The sequence below is a fragment of the Echinops telfairi genome, unplaced genomic scaffold, assembly GCF_000313985.2.
Source record: "Echinops telfairi isolate 266 unplaced genomic scaffold, ASM31398v2 ScPeMD7_7469;HRSCAF=8507_1, whole genome shotgun sequence".
In the NCBI taxonomy this organism is placed as follows: Eukaryota; Metazoa; Chordata; class Mammalia; order Afrosoricida; family Tenrecidae; genus Echinops; species Echinops telfairi.
The window spans coordinates 72,549,124-72,560,288 of record NW_022111373.1 but is presented as its reverse complement, the minus strand read 5'-3'; the positions used below and the strand labels follow the sequence as shown (position 1 = coordinate 72,560,288).

The 11,165-nt window shown below is 46.9% G+C and overlaps 1 protein-coding gene across 1 annotated transcript in view; it reads right to left on the bottom strand.

The window, feature by feature from the left end:
- LHFPL2 (LHFPL tetraspan subfamily member 2) overlaps positions 1-11,085 on the bottom strand; it is a 216,862-nt gene extending 205,777 nt beyond the window's left edge. The window contains exon 1 of the mRNA XM_004703523.2: positions 11,010-11,085. The gene's annotated coding sequence lies outside the window, so the exon portion shown is untranslated. The remainder of the gene's footprint in view (positions 1-11,009) is intronic.
- Positions 11,086-11,165: the final 80 nt, after the last annotated feature.

The following is an 11,165-nucleotide window of genomic DNA, read 5'->3' as shown; positions in this document are numbered from 1 at the left end:
TACTGTGGGCTTGGCCTCAGGGTTGATGATTCAAATCCACCAGCTGCTACATGGGAGAAAGATACACCTCTCTGCTCCCATAAAAATGTGCACGCTTAGGATCCCAAAGGGGCAGTTCAACTTTGGCCGTTGGGGTCATTATAAATCAGATTTGACTCAATACCCTTGAGTCTGTGTATTTTATTATTTATCCATTTGGGGGTTTTGCTTCCTTAAGCATTGATTGTGGATCCAAGCAAAGTGAAATCCTTGCTAACATCCGATCTGTTCTCTGCTTACCATGATGTTGTCTAGAGTGCGGTGGGAGGTTTGGTTTTCTTTACACTGAGCTGCAATCTAAACTAAAGGCTGGAGTCTTTGATTGATTTCCATCAAGTGCTCCAAATCCACCTTGTATTCAGCAAGCAAGGTTGTATCACCTGCATACAGGAGATTATGTTATGTTAATGAGCCTTCCTCCAATCCTGATGCTGAGTTCTTCATATAATCGAGCTTCCCAAACTATCTGCTGAGCGTACAAGTTGAATACATATGTATGGTGTAAAATACAATCCTGATGCACACTTTTGTCTATTTTAAACCAGGGGTCCTCAAACTTTTTAAACAGGGGGCCAGTTCACTGTCCCTCAGACCCGTTGGAGGGCTAGAATATAGTTAAAAAATAAAAACTATGAACAAATTCCTATGCACACTGCACATATCTTATTTTGAAGTGAAAAACAAAAGGGGGCAAAAACACCCGGCAGGCTGCATAAATGTCCTCGGTGGGCCGCATGTGGCCCGAGGGCTGTAGTTTGAGGACACCTGTTTTAAACCATGCGGGATTTCGTGTTTCTGTTCAAATGACTAGGTCTTTGCACAGGCTCCAGATGAGCACAGTGAAGTGTTTTGGGATTCTCATTCTTGGTGATATTATCTGTAGTTTATTGTGATCCACACAGAGAATTAAGTTTTTCATAGAATCCCTCAATATTGCAGCTTGAGGTCTAACTTTTCTTTCTGGGTCTTTAGCTTGAGGAAAACTGATCATGCTCTTCCCTCTCGGTTTTCCTAACTCCCGATCTTTGTGCATCTCATTATGAGGTTTATCTTCTCAAACTGCCCTTTGAAATATTCTAGTTGAATCTTTTACTTCATCATTTCTTCCAGTCACTCCCAATTCTTCGTTGCAAGAGCAACTTTCAGTCTCTTTAGACTTCCACTTTAGTGTCTTCTTTCTTTCCTTACCTTTTGCTTTCTTCCTATATGATGTTCTTGCTGTCATCCCACAAATCCTCTGGTCTTCAGTCATTAGTGCTCAAGAGTCAAATCTGCTCTGGAGGTGGCCTCTGATTCAGGTAGGCTAGACTCAGGTTGTATTTGGCTCTCATGAACTTGTTTTCATTTTCTTCAGCTTCAGCCTGTGGTATCCTGATTCTTGCTACAGCTTTTCTAGCTATAAAACCAAAAACCCAAACTCAATGCCATCCAATTGATGGCGACTCATATGGAACCTAAACCGTACAGGATAGAACTGCCCCTAAGAGTTTCAGAGACTGTAATTCTTTACGGGAATAGAAAGCCATGTCTTTCTCCCATGGAGTTTCAAACTGCTGACCTTGCAGTTAGCAGTATAAGACATAACCACCATGCCATGCCACCAGGACTTGTCTTCTAGCTACAGTCTTTGCAATTCCCAACAAATAGTGGGTGGAAACATGTAAACAGTGTATGGGACTTATGACTGGACTGTCATTTTGGTACACCCCTAGTTCTAAAATGAACCATCTTAAAAACAGGAATGGGGGTGGGGGTGGGGATCTTGTTTCCATCAAGAAAGAAGAGCCAGGAGTGGATCATATCCTTTGACCCCCAAGACTCCTGTGCGTAGAGCCTCCTCAGTCCAGGGTCAGAACTCTGACACCAGAGACAGGAAGAGACAGAAATGGCAATTCGGTGGCAGCAGCACTGAGAACACAGAGATGAGGGGTGAGCTTGCCAGACCAGGGAGCAAGTAAAGCTGAGTGCCTTCAAGGAAGAAACTCACTGGCAGAGTAGGGTGCCTCCAGGGATTTACAGTAATCTGAGGATCTAAGGCTGCTGGACCGCAAAGCTAATTTCAGCCTGAGGCTTAGAGCAGAGTGGTGTGCCTTCTGGACATGTATCAGCAGTGTTTAAGGGCTTTAGGCCAAGGGGACATGTGGCTGAAGGGCTGAGAATGAGAGACCAGCAGGCCAGCAAGTACAGCTGAAAAGAGGTACTCTTACCTGGAGTATTGCTGTATCCTGAGTATTTCTGATCCTGAATTATAGCATGCTAATTCCCTTAATAAACTCCATAATTGTAAGCAGCCCTTAAAAAAACTGTTATAAAATCTATTATTTCTTTTTTTGTTGTTAATCATTTTATTAGGGGCTCATACAACTCTTATCACAATCCATACACACATCAATTGTGTAAAGCGCATTTGTACATTCATCGCCCTCATCATTCTCAAAACATTTTCTCTCCACTTAAACCCCCGGCATTAGGTCCTCATTTTCCCCTCCCTCCCCGTTCCCTCCTCCCTCATGAGCCCTTGATAGTTTATTAATTGTTATTTTGTCATATCTTGCCCTGTCCGACGTCTCCCTTCACCCACTTTTCTGTTGTCCGTCCCCCAGGAAGGAGGTCACATATAGTTGCTTGTAATCAGTTGCAGAGGGGTCTCGGGGAGGAGATAAGCCAGGCAGGGTGCGATGTAACAACGATGAAAAATACAACTTTCATCTAGTTCCTAAATGTTTCCCTCCCCGCTCCCACTACCATGACTCGAATTTGACCTTGCAAGTCTGGCTAGACCAGAGGATGTACACTGGTACAGATAGGAACTGAAAACACAGGGAATCCAGGGCGGATGATCCCTACAGGACCAGTGGTGTGAGTGGCGATAATGAGAGGGTAGAGGGAAAGTGGGTTGGAAAGAGGGAACCGATTACAAAATCTATTATTTCATTATTCCCAAGTAACCCATTTTCAATGACCATCAAGTCCTAGCGAACAGGTAGGTCCTCAGGACATACTAGCAAATGTACAAATAACTCTGAAGTAGTCTGGAGACATCCCTTTGGGGTTGTCTATCTTTGTGATCCACAAATACCTGTTGTATTTTTAAATTTAATTTTTAATCATTTTGGGGAGCTATTACAAATATCATAGCATTCCATAGTTCCATCACATCGAACAGTATTGTACAACTGCTAGCATAATCAGTTTCAAAGCATTTTCTTTCTTCTTGAACTCCCTGATATCAGCTTTTTATATCCCCTCCCTCCCCACCCTACCCCTCAGAAACCCATCCTGTCGTCCCATAATAGCTTTTTTTTTACATACTTACACAATCCAATACATCCATTCACATAATTTTAAGTCTTGCCTGTGAGCTCTGTATGGCTATTAAAATGAATTATCGTAGCAGAGGAAAATGTATGATGGGAGGGACCGCTGCTGTCGGCATTGGAGGAGGTGGCTGGACAGTGGAAGCCTGTTTGACCTCTTCCTTATGGGAATCACCTGGGGCTTGGTGCCCATGGTGATTTCCTTTCTCCTCCCTTGTGAAAATGGAAAGTGTCAGCTGGCCCACCCACCCCCACTCCCACCATTTTCACAAACCTAAACTGATATATAAGCAATTAATGGTTTGTCCCACAGCTTTGTTTTGGCTGATGGTATAGAGCAGGGGTTCTCACCCTTCCTAATACCGTGACCCTTTAATACAGTTCCTCATATTGTGGTGACCCCCAACCATAAAATTATTTTCATTGCTACTTCATAACTGTAATTTGCTACTGTTATGAATCGTACTGTAAATATCTGATAGGCAGGATGCATTTTCGTTACAAATTGAACATAATTAAAGCATAGTGATTAATCACAAAACAATACGTAATTATATATTGTGAACTATTTATGTGTTTTCCGATGGTCTTAGGCGACCCCTGTGAAAGGGTTGTTCAACCCCCAAAGGGGACACAACCCACAGGTTGAGAACTGCTGGTCTAGAGCATCTCCATGATCTCCATTGCTATCTCTTCCTATAGATGGAGTCACCGGGATTCCTGTGTGTACTATCTGGTGAGGTTCAAGCTGCTTTACTAGCTGCTGTTTACTGTATATACTCGAGTATAAACTGACCTGAATATCAGCCGAGGCAGTTTTACCCAAAATACTGCATTAAACGTGTGCTGAAAAACTCGGCTTATACACGAGTATATACAGTATGTTGTTGGAAAGAAGAGATTTGTCATGAGGAAGTCTTTGGTCTTGTAAAATTCTAACATGTGATCTCCCAGGTTCATTTCTATCACCAACGCCCAATTTTCCAGCTATCAAGTCTTCAGTCTTGCTTCCAGCTGTCAAATTCCAATCATCAGTAACGATCAATGCATTTTGATTGCATGTTTGATCAGTTTCAGACTGCAAATGTTGGTAGAATTCTTCAACGTCTTCATCACTAGGGTTAGTGGTTGGTAGGAAGTTTGAGTAAGAGTTGCATTAACTTAACTACTTTGTAAGGTTATGCATATTATCCTATCCTAGATAGCACTGTCTTTTAAGATAGATCTTGAAAGTTTATATTATCAATATTACTAGTCACATGGAGGGGCTTCAAAAACTTTGTAGAGAAAGGGAATTGAAGACAATGGGATTTTCCATATATGTTTGGAAGTCTCCACATGCATATGATTATTAAACATGTTTAAAGCCACCCTATTTACATTCCTCATAACAATCTCACTCAAAATAACATAAATAGACCTTACCAAGTCTGTCAAAACCAGTCAGAGCCGGACATTTGAGGTCAAGGTCCGGGCTTACCCATCCCCAATTAGGCCTTGTGAAAGGATGAAAAAGAATGATTCCATTCCAAGGACACATACTTCTCTTATCCTCCCCTGTACTATGTACGGCCCTTGGGTAGAACAAACCTTTGGCGGGCAGTAGACTACTAACCTAAACATTAGCAGATGGAGCTCATCCGGCAGTGCCATGGAAGAAAGAGTTGGAGGTCCACTTCTGTAAAGGTTCCCACCTGGAAAATTCTATGGAGCAGCTCAACTCTGGAGATTAGGGGTCACCATGAACTGAAATAGGCTCAGTCACTGTAGGTTGGGTTTGGGGTTCTGTTAGCATTATTTAGTAAATATAGAAAGACAAGGCAAGTGAGGGAAGTCTGCCTACATCCACGTGCTACTCATGTGAAAAATAACACCATCTTCCATTCTTTGATCTCTAGCTCCAGAACCATCTTCCTGCCTGTGGATCTAGCTGTCTGATAGGCATCTCTCCTAGGATAACGCAGCTCTGAGTCCAAAATGCATTGCTTCTTGCCATATTCCCAAACTTAGTTTCCCCTAAAACTACCTCTTTCCATGAATGGCACCAAGACCCACCCAGCACTCCCTTTCACTAAGGTCCACCCCAAGAAGATGACCAAGGAAGAAGCCTCCATGGCTCAGATCTCCCTTCCTCTCAGTCACCATAGCTTTGGCCTTGGGGAGCCCTCAGTGAGTTTTGCCTAAAACCATCAAGCTGATTCCAACTCATAATGATCTTACGTAGGGTTTCTGAAACCGTCAATTTTTGTGGGAACAGCCAGCCTCGTCTTTCTCTGCAGAGCTGTTACTACTGGGTTTGAACTGCTGACTTTGTAGTGAGCAGCACAACACCTAACCCACAGTGCCAGAAGGATTCCTTAAGTCTTGTCAGAATCCCCGAATGACTGTACAAGCCTCCGAGCTCACCCTCTGACCTTGTCTGGGCCTCCTCAACCTTTATACTCTTAAGTCACTGACCTCTTTCTAAAACATGGTAGGATCATGTCATTTTCCTCCTTACAATTCCCCTGTCTTCCACATGGCTTTTGAGATATAGTTTGGATCCTCAGCTCAGCCCCCAAGACCCAAAATCCAAACCAACCCATTGCCATCAAGTCAATTCCAACTCATGGGGCACAGAACTGTGCACCACAGGGCCTTCTTAGTTCTAAGCTTCATGGAAATGGTCCACCAGGCATTTCTTTCACTGCACTGCTGGATGGGTTTGAACTGCCAGTTAACAGTTACGCCCTTGACCATTAGTCAGACCCAGGGATCTTCCCAAGACCCTACAACCAGGCACTTCCCCCAAGTACAAACTTTACCCCAGTCTAAGCAATTACCGATAGTACCCTGATTACCTTAGACCTTTTTAACCCTCCTAGACTCCCAGCATTATTCTAGTATCTGCAATGACCTTTGTGATTTTGAAAGCAATGAAAAAGAAATTAAAAACCTTAAAGGGGCTTGGGGAACTAAGTACCTCCTCTTTCTGTTACTCTCTTTGTCTCACCTTCTACAGAAAGAAAGTGGAATATTTCAAACACCAGATTCCTCCCCAGACAGGATCAGGGTGCTAGATGCTGGCGAACAGGTCCCACCTTTGACTCCTTGCTGCTCTAGAGGAGCCCTGGCATCACAGTGGTTACGAGCTGGGCTGCTAACAACAAGATCAACCGTTCAAACACACCAGCCGCTCCAAGGGAAAAAGACGGGGCTTTCTACCCTCATGAAGAATGATCATCTCAGAAACTCACAAGAGGGTAGTTCTACCCTGTCCTCTAGGGTCGCTATGAGTGGGCATTGACCCCATGGCAGTGAGTATGGTTTTGCTTGTTTCTTTAAGGCTGGGAAGTCTGACCTCTGAAAGGAAAAGAAAAAATAATAATAATAACCCTACTGGTTTTCATTGGACATTGGCTGGAAGTTCTACTAAGCCACTACTCAACCAACTAGACATTTCCTTTCAAAACACACAGGGGGAAATGGGCTCCCCTTTCTCCCTGACTCCTTTGGAAAACCCTTAGGAGGGCAGCTGGAAGCTGCCCCCACCACCTACCCTCGCCAGACAGCTTCCCTCCCTTCCACTCCTGCTGGTTGTGGAAGAGAATCCTGCCTTCCCAGCATAGGCTGTTCTAAAGCGAAGAAGAAGCTTCCAGACTTATGAATATGAAAGCATTGGGCACAGCTCAGTCTCTCCCACTGGAATATCTGCTCTCGTTCTTGCTGTGTTATCAGAGACTAGAACAGAGGCTGGCCCCTGGCAGAGGATCTGCCAGGGTTTGCTGAATGACAAGGACAGAGGAATGACTTGAGTGAATGTAACAAGTAAGCTTCGCCCCCGCCCCCAAATCGGAAGGAGCAAGAGACATTGTAGCGACCCTGCTCAAGAAATATTAAGAGTCTTGCTAAGAATATCTTTTGTTCACTTTGCTGTTGGGCAGAACTGTGCCAAAGACCTCATGCTCAATGAAATCTGCATGGTGCACCATGAACCCCAAGCGATCAAAAACAAACAAACCAAAGGAAAAAACCCACTGTCGTCAAGTCCATTTCAACGCAGAGCGCCCTTCATCGGCCCTTCAAGGCAGTGGTTAACTCCAACACATACTCTACAGGTTGCTTTTTCAGGAGAAATTCTGGAGATTCGATACTTACTTACTATTTGCATCTTCCTCTGCAGCCACTACTGGGTAGAATGTTACTTTTCAGATTCCCCGGAGGCACTTGCCACGTGCTCTACTTTGTCCAGTTCGTTTTCTTGCCCCACCCCACCCCAAATCAAGCCTGGGGATTTACTTTGGTGAGAGGTAGGACCGACTGGGCAGTCTGCCACAGGGAGTAGGCAGGAAGGTCTGGGGCGGCAAGTCACACCTGTGCCCCAGCTCTGGGACCTACACTTCGCCTGTGCTTCTGGAAGTGGGCACGCAGGCCCCTCCCCAAGCAGACTGAACAGAATGAGCCGAGTGGGTGCAGCGGCCAGGGGCATGGTGACCGCCCCAAGTTAGAATCTATCACTCTAAAGTCAGGTGGCCTTTCGTTACAGCCCTTTGGAAATACAGGCAGTCCCTGATTACAAGTATCTGATGGGCAAACCCTAGTGGCCCTTTAATGGTACGTGAATTTGCCCTCATGCTGAAATTACCGAACCAACCCCTTCTCACCGTCATTTCTTCATCACAATCCCCGTTATCACTTGCAGCTAGTACATCACTGGAAAAGTGTCATGCCTTCTTTATAAGAAACCCGCCCATTCCTGCATAGTGGATTTCAACTCACAGTGACCCTATAGGACAGAGACCTGCTCCATAGGCTTTGGGAGGTTATACATCTTTACAAAAGCAGGCAGCCTCACCTCACCTTTTCTCCTGAGGAGCAGCTGATGGGCTATAACCACCTACCTTCTGGTTAGCAGCCCGATGCTTAACTCACTGCACCACCAGAGTGCCTTCTTTGCACTACCCCAAACCAAATTCACCGCCATTGAGTCAATTCTGACCCACAGTGACCCGGTAGGGCAGAGCAGAACAGCCCCATGAAAATTTGAGACTGTAACTCTTTACAGGAGTAGAAAGCCTTATCATTCTCTCCTATGGAGCTCACTGGGCAGTTTCGAACTGCTGACCTTGTGGTTAGCAGCCCAATACACTAACGCCCCCAGGGGTCCCTTCTTTACACTACAGGAAGGCTACAGAAGAATCATATGAGCACCTGTTCTGATTTACCTGCACATGTGATTTTAAGATACACTGAGGACTGGCTTGTTCATAACCCGGCCTATCTGTACTTGCAATTTATCACTAACATTGCTGAGAACTTACTCAGTGCCAGGCACCACCCAGCCTCCTGGACAAAAGTCACCTGAGTGACTCCTCAGGTGACTCTTGGGCTTGTCCTTTTATCATTCCCCCGGTACAGTCACCACAGAAACTGGACCTGGGAGAAAAAGGCGGGAACCCACTGCAGGTCTCCAGCTAGTAGTTAGGGGGAATATCTGAGAACTCTGGGAGAGCTGGAAGGTGGGTCACCTATATTTTGGTCTTCTCTTTTGTCGATTCTTTTCACCGACACTCTTGCAAAGCTGTTTCCAATAGTCATTCTACGAATATGGCGTTTTCTCCAGCTTACTTTTCTGTCCTCTCCTGCTTTTGATTGTTTCTCCCTGGCCCGCCCCCAACATCACATGCAGTCTCCACATCTCTGTGGCCCCGGAGTCTGACCCCCTCCACGGGAATACACAGTATCTACCGCTTCTTCCAGAAGGCTTCACGGTGGTTTTGTCTGCCAGGAGGCTGATTCCTTCCTAGAGACAAATGACTGGTTTGTGTATCATAACTCAAATGATATTCCAAGATGACCCGTTCAGCAATGTTCATTTGCAATGCAATTATTCTTCCTAATTGAACTACTCTAGAGATAAATGAAATTTCTTTATCAACCTCCATCTCCTGCAACATGCTTGTCTGATTGTCATTTTTCTCTTTCTGGTATGTTTGCCGCACCCTTTGAAAACCACAACAAAGCCATACTGTCTAGCATCTGTGTGGTCACTTAGGGAGGAAATATACAGTGCTTTCATCTGCTAGGACCTCAAACGCCTGACAAAAGACTATTTGGTCAGAACCAAGTTTCTGACCTCAGTAAACAAGCCTGTCATGATGCCAGGAGCCCTGGTGGGGGGTCATGAGAGATGGGCTTCCAACTGCAAGGTCGGAGGTTCTAAACCACCAGACACTCCACAGGAGAAAGTTGAGGCTGGCTGCTCCAATCAACCTTATGAAATACTATGAATCAGAAATGAGTCAACGGCAGTGGGATCAAGCTATGACAACAAACAGAAATGAGAATCTTGGATTTTATCTCCCTTCCATGCTGTTGAAAAAGGTAATCTCCCCATTAGCATGCACTCTTGATCTGGTACATTTTAAAAGGAGGGATAGCGTTTACAGAGGATCAAGCAGGAGAGACGCAACTGGAATAACAGGAAAAAGGCTAGGACCAGAGATACCGCAATCCAATATGCTCTACAATCTGAAAGGGGTGGAGCTAGAAGGCCAGTGGACATGAAAAACGTACAGACAATACATAAATTGTGGCTCAAACTTAGTCACTCAGGGTTAAATCTGGAACAAGGCACTACCACGGCCAGCCCTGGTCCCTACCCCTTCCCTCGCCGGCGCCAACACGCACTTTGGCTATAGTGGCGGTTCTGCAATTTCAAAAAGAAGTTCTACTTTTACATGTGGGTCAAACTCCCATACACAGGCACACTCACACAATCACCGCAGAGAAAATGAGAAATACAGGAAATGGCCTGGGTGGGAGTGAGGATGGGGGTGGGGAACAAGACTTTGTCTTCGCTCTCCGATGACTTCCATTGAAACCGCTAGTGTACTTTTCATGGAAATCGGAACCTTCCTGAAATAAGAGAAAAGTTGAACCGGTGCTTGCAGGAAGTCCTTTGCTTTTTCGAGTTCAAAGAACACTGGATGGCTGAATGAGGGTGGGGGTGGGGGGACGCAAAGGTGCTTAAAAAAAAAATCCTAAGCCCAGTCTCCCCAAGTCCTTCTGCCAGCCCCAGGGCTCAACCCACCCATCCCAGATGTGGTCTTCCCCACCCCACGCCCACTGCCTCCGTCCCGCCCGCACCCCAAATCACTAGGTTTTCCACAAAAATGCAGCCCAGATCGGAGAAGCAGCTGACTTCTGTGGCCGGCGTGACCCACAAGCCACAGCCGAGGCCTGGCGGGCGCCACCCCGGGGCGTCCCCCGGGCTCGGTACCAGGCGCTCGGAGCCCTGCGCCGCGCTGCGTCCGGGACTGTGCACCGCGATCCCCGCGGCGGCGCCGGTTGCAGCTCCGTCGGCAGCGGTAGGCGAACGCTTGCTCGCGCCGCTTCCCAGGGAAACGCTGGTCCAGGCACAACTTTTCCCACTTGGGAAGCCGGAGCAGCGGTTCCCGTCCCATTCCCAGCCTCCAACCCCGGCGGGCGGCTCTGGTCCCTCCTCCTCCTCCCCACCGGCTCCCGGGAACCAGAGCAAAGTTCCCGCGCCAGCCGCAGCGAAGGGACCTCCAGGGACCCGGGCGGGCTGCCCTCTCCCTCCAGGCTCCACCTGGCCGGGGCTGCCGGTCCTCCCTCCCCGCAGGGCGCGCCGGGCCCGGGGCTCCCACTCACCCCACCGGACAGACGGCTGGCGTCTGGGTCGGGCTCCGACCGCAGCCTTCCCCACGGCGGCTCTCCCGTTACACCTCCTGGCAGCCACCTCTCGCTTGCCCCACTGGCCACTCCGGCAAGGAGGAGGAGGGAGGAGGGAGGAGATAGGGGAGGAGG